The following is a 6,414-nucleotide window of genomic DNA, read 5'->3' on the forward strand; positions in this document are numbered from 1 at the left end:
CGGGCAGAGGGCTGTGAGGCATTGGTCACAGGTGCGAGGGAAACTTCCGCACCTGCGTGAGCGCATATGCGGATGGATGCGCGCAGAAGTGAAAACTGGGCAGGCGAGTGGAGTCTGCAAATGCGACATTTTGCTCGCACAAGCGGATGCGCAGATGCGCAAATTTTGTCCGCAGATGCGGAAATCGCTGGGGGTAGAACCTTAAAATTCGAGGGTTCAACATTTTCACCCATTTTCGGATTTTGGAGCTCGGGTTGGGAGATTTTGGAGAGGAAATTTTCTACACAACTTGGGGTAAGTGTTCTTAACTCCCTTGTGATTATATTTCATGAATTAATCTTCATTTTTGGTGTAAGATTATTGAATCTTCAAGAGAAATAGAAGAAAATTTCTATAATGTCACAAAATGAATTCTTCAAGTTTGAATACCAATTTGGAGTCGGATTTGAGTGAAATTAGTATGGTCGAACTTGTAATTGGATGCGTTGTCGTATTTTATGAGTTTCGTCGGATTTCGAGATGTGAGCCCCACGGGTGATTTTTGGGGCGTAATTTCGAATTTTGTGAAAAATGTTAGCATTTTGGCATGGAATTAATTCCTATAAATTGTGTGAACTGAATCAAATTAATTGTGGTAGATTCGAGTCGTTCGGGAGTTGATACGCGCATAATGGAATTTCTAGAGCATTGCTTAGCTTGCTCGACTTTGGATTCAGCTTGTTCGAGGTAAGTAACTCTTCTAATCTTGGAGTTGAGGGTATGAACCTTGAATATATGTATTTCGTGAATTGTTGGGAGGTGATGCACATGCTAGGTGACGGGCGTGTGGACGTGCACTATAGAAATTGTGACATAATTGTTTTTGTGGAATTTTATAGTTAAATAATCTTGGCATTTTCCATGCGGTTTTATGTGTTAAAGAAATTGAGCTGAAAAACATATTAAAAATCATGTTGAGGCTATGTGCCAGTATTATTGGGACCCACAGAGGTCATATTACTGTGAATTATTGTGTTAAATTGAAAATTCATACTCAGCCATATTCATTTCATTGCATATCATATCTCAGTCTCTGTTGTTATTTATTGATACATCATATCATTATTTTTGGGCTATTTTTCATGACAAGGTGAGCCTAAGAGATTGATGACTGAGTGAGGCCGATGGCCTGATTTGTGAGGATATTTATGGGATCGGGCTGCACGCCGCAACATGTTGCATATTTATGGGATCGGGCTGCACGCCGCAGCATGTTTGATATCGGCCGAGGGCCTGATTGTGAGGATGAGTGTGGATCGGGGCTGCCCGCCTGCAACATACTTTATTATTATAGCACGTGAGTTGTCCGTGCAACACGTGAGTTGTCCGTGCAGATTATAGCGCTTGGGCTGAAGGAGCCCCTCCGGAGTCTGTACACACCCCAGTGAGCGCAGGTACCTACTGAGTGCGAGTGCCGAGTGCTGAGTGACTGGGAGGTAAGAGTGATTGCGAGGTATGCCCAAGTGGCAAGAGTGATTGTAAGGTATGCCCGAGTGGCACGAGTGACTGTGAGGTTTGCCCGAGGGGCTGTTTATGATTTTTATCATTGAGTTGCATCGCATTGGCATACACAGATGACATACATGCATAGAGATGTATTTTTTCCTTATGCTGTACTGCATTACATCATTCATGATTTTTACACATTTTTGACAGATGGGCATAGTGATGCATTTGTTTTTACACGGGTTATCCGGAAGGAAAATAAAACATCTTATTTATTATTGAAAAGATTTTGGGAGAAATTATTGTTTTCAAACTATTCATATATTTGGCAACTTCGGCAAATGATTTGAGTTTTCACTGATGCATTTGAAAGGAAGAACTATTATTTTTGAAATCATGATTTGGCTGAGCATTTTATCTCTGAGTTACTTTTGGTATTATTTGCTTTATGTTGTTATGGACTGTGGTGGACTATTGGTTATGGACCCGACCTTGGTAGAAGCTCGTCACTACTTTCAACCTACAACTAGGTTTGTTACTTACTCAGTACATGGGGTCGGTTGTACTGATACTACACTTCTGCACATTGCGTGCAGACGTTGACTGCTGTTGTTGTTGTGCTCGATAGTTGCGGGATTTGAAGATGTACCTGCGTTCCTGTTGTAGCTGTCTCTTATTCATGGTAGCCTTAAATTTATAAAAGCTCTGTTTATGTACTATTCAAACAAACTATGTATTTATTTTATTTTCGCTTTGTATACTCTATTCTTAGAAGCTCATGATTTGTACTACCAGTTATTGGGGAATGTATAAGATTAAGATAATTATTTACTTATATTTCTTTAATAATTGTTATTGGAATTGGATAGTTTAAAGTTGGCTTACCTAGCGGGTTGGGTTAGGTGCCATCACGACTAGTTGGATTTTGGGTCGTGACATAGATACAAGTTTCAATAAGCAAAAGAATCAAGGTGAAGAAGGGTACAAGGTACCCAATTAGTGAAGATTATCAATATTTACAATTCAGGCAGAGAAATATAAGCATTTTGAGTTACCTTCAATTGTAACAGAGGTATGTACAATTGGCCACACCCATCTCAGGTATGCTCCATGGGAGCCAGCAAATATAGTTTAAGAGAAGGACGGGATATCAGGATCCAGCTAGGGTTAGAGTAACCCAAAATAATGGATGGATTGTTAGCGTTAGCTGACATTTCCAAAGGATATTGCAAACACGACAATAATTCTCCTTGTGAGAAACCTAGATGGTGCATTCTAGAATAGTACAACTAGATATGAATACTAGAATGTTAAAACAAATTACAAAGGTAGGCACTTGAATCCTAGAAGAGAAAAATATTTACCTTAGTATGGCTCCCGTCCCTAGTAAGGAGAGAATGTTAGGCGACCCGAAGAGCTAGTAGATGGAGCAAGGGGAGTTAAAAGCAAAAGAATATTTTGTTAAAGCTTTCAGAATAAAGTGATAGACAAAAATATTAGCAGGAGAATAAGAAAAGAGTAAATGAAGCATTATGAGCATGATGTGATAAGTGAGTGATAACGAAAAATCAAAATATGACAGGATGACAGAGTCTATAGTCAAGTGAAGGAAAAGATAAGAGGTGACATGCCTTGAGACAATAAAAGAGCATAAGCCATAAAGTCATATCCCAATTTCGAAAAATGAGTTGGTGACTCCAACGTGATTATCAGAAGGAAAAGTTAGACCCCCGGAGTAATAAAAATTACTATGGGCTAGTGAATAAGATAAACTGAACATGAATTAGGGACCGAAGGATTTTATAATAGTCGGCATCGTGAGAATTTCAGGGATAGTGTTCCGACAATAATAGAATGGACAACACAAGAATAACCTTTAACGTTCATTCAGGAAAACGCTTCCCTAAAGCAAGCACTGTGAGCAGAGTTAAACTTACGAGACTAAGTGTGCCACTTACACTAGGTTTCACCCTCGTGAGTAAGAAATTTTGTTATCCTTGATATAGAAGGATTATCGCAAGGCGAGTAAGAGTCAGTGAATATGTGAAAAAATGCTAAAGATGAAGAGAAGGGGAAAATGGTGTGATATGGTATTAAGTAGGAGTTATATTGTTCAGGGAACTATGGAATAGTAAAGAAAGAATGCGATAAAAATGAGAAAGAGATGAGATTGCACTTATTCAAATCCCACAGATAGGTTACGACTCCAGAACATTACGCAAACATGATGGCAGAGAGGGACAATAAAGGTTCCCGACTAGGATGTTATTGATAAATAAGTATGAATGAATACTTAATACATAAGGAGTCAGTACGAGAGGTAAGTTAAGTCAAAGGACATATCCCAAGAGAGATTACGCGGAATATAGATATGAGAATGGACCAACGAGTAGTTAGTAGTTGATTCAGGAAGAGCCCAGTTATGGCTAGACAAGAGGATACAGACAAATCAGCAGATCGTGCAAGATAAACATAGTGAAACCCAATATGGTGAATTTAGTCTCTCAGTTATGACATTGTAATCCTTGAGAAATATTCATATAGTAGTTGGCGTAGTTAAAGGTACCGTATTGGTGTTACGGAAATAAAAGAGAGTTCCACTGAGAAGACAGTCAAAATATCAATTCACACCATACAAGTACAAGGGCGTGGAGGTAAGTAACTAAGGATAATTATAGGCGAGGAAGAACATCAAAAAATTCCGTTGAGTATACGATGTAATAAGCTCGCAGCTTTACAAGAGTCAGAGGGTCCTCCCGAAGTACTACAATGAAAGACTAGCTGAGAAAATAAGAAAGAAGGCTTCAACCTACGCATTGTAACTTGAAGAAGAAATGGTCATGTAAAAACAGTCTCACTACAACATTGTATGCACTCCATAAGAAAGTGGCACCTACCGTAGCTAATGAAGGGGAAGTAAAAAAATAATAATCCAAAAGTGACATTTGAGATCATATGAGTTATAGGAAATTCTAGTATTTGTGGGCACTAAGATAAGCCAATTATTCATGCAGCAGGTAGCAGAATGACCGGAAAAAGTAATTGCTTACGTTTAAAGAAAGCTGAGAAGGAACGAAAGGAATTATTTTATCAATGACCCAGAGTCAGTTACGTTATAAACATATTTAGGATTTTGGAGTATTATCCATACAACATATATGTTGACATTTATACAGCCGTATAAGACTTCAATATAAGTTAAAAGAAAGAATTGAGCCCGAGTCATAGACAAAGGATTGAATTATTAGAAGAGTATATCATGGATATTTCATAGCGTCCATGAAAGACTAAAGTAATAACTAATACCCTGAGCCACAGATCGGAAGATAGCTTAAGCCTACATAAAGGCTGAGAGATAAGAGGAAACTAAAGAGTTACATCAACTAAGTAAATCAGGAGTCTGATTATTGGACAATCGTGATTGAAACTATTGCAGAATCACTCTTAATATCAGAGGTACAAGAGAGATTGTACATCAGCCATATTCTATAACGACTATACGATAAATCTAGTTAGAAGAGTATCAGCCTCATAGGAAGTCAATATGAAGCTTTCATCGGTTGTGTATGCACTAGAGGTGTAAGTATTATAGTAGAGCTTCAAGTTGTGGATGTGAATTATACCTATATGGAAGGGAGGTTATGAAAGAGATGAAAGATACAATGCAAGATTTTAAGGTATGTAAGGTAAAGGTAACGAAGGTACGAGATACTCACGTACAGAAGGTTGTGAATAGTCCGTACTTCAGATAGAGGGCTAGAAGCACTGGGATTCAGTATCAAGAAATGATAGTGGTGTCGTCAGTGACATATCTACCAGCCTATGGTTTCCAGGTACTGAGAGGTCTAGTTAAGAGAGTAAATAAGAGTTAGAGACAATGTGATGTCTCGCTTGAGGTTCCATAATAACATAAGGAAATCTATGGTGCAAGCAAGTCCGAGGAGGTTGCGAGTAGTATAAATAGATATGTGTAGGTCGTAAGCTAAAGTATGGTAGAAAGACAAGGTTTTAGGAAGACAGAAGTAAGGATAAGAAAAGGCGAGTGAGAATAGGTAAGTCCTCGGGATTAAGCCCATCAAAACAAGAGATCTGATGGTTTCCTTAAGTTATAGAAAGTTCAGTATAACATGAGTGAACTCAGAAGAGTCTAAGACTAGAAGCATTTAGAAGAGATGGAATGCTGCCCTGGTAGTAGAATAAGGGTGTAATTGTGAAAGAAAAGAGGATGACATTTAGACATTTGATTGAGTAATGAGGAAGCATTAGATGACTTAGATTTATACATATAGGATAATCAAGGAGAGTAACCTGGAGTTTGGTAGCAGACCTCAGTAACAATAAACTCAAGTAAGGGTTATGGTATAATATGACCTACTTAGCTACAGTAAAGCCATAAACACCTAGAGGGACATCTTGTCAAAATTATGTATATGTTCACAAAGTGAGGCCTAGAGATTGGTTAAAAACTGGATGAAAAATGAGAGAAGAGTCGCATAGGCACACATACAAGGAAAAAGTCGTATAGACTGCATGATAGAAGGTATCAATAGTTACGAGATTGGAAGAATTTCGATCACAATTCGAGGTGTGAGAAAGAGGCCTAAAGGGGGGAATGCCCTGGCCTTTGGATTTATTCACAGAACAGTTGCCGAGATGGAAAGAAGAGTATTAAAGTATTTGCAAGAGCTATAGGTTATGAGAATGATAAGGGCATCAGTCAACTTCGAGGATGAATGTTCCAAAGGGGGGAATGATGTTACACCCCATATTTTCGAACGTGAAAGTACGCCGTAAGTCAATTGATGTAAGCTCGGAAATGAGATTCTATTTGAAAGTATATAAAGTGATCTAATGATATTACATCCCGTATTTCCGTTCAACATAAAAACGACTAGGTTGAAGATGAATGCACTTAAATGTAAGAAAAGA

This window comes from Nicotiana tomentosiformis, chromosome 2, assembly GCF_000390325.3.
Source record: "Nicotiana tomentosiformis chromosome 2, ASM39032v3, whole genome shotgun sequence".
Classification (NCBI taxonomy): domain Eukaryota; kingdom Viridiplantae; phylum Streptophyta; class Magnoliopsida; order Solanales; family Solanaceae; genus Nicotiana; species Nicotiana tomentosiformis.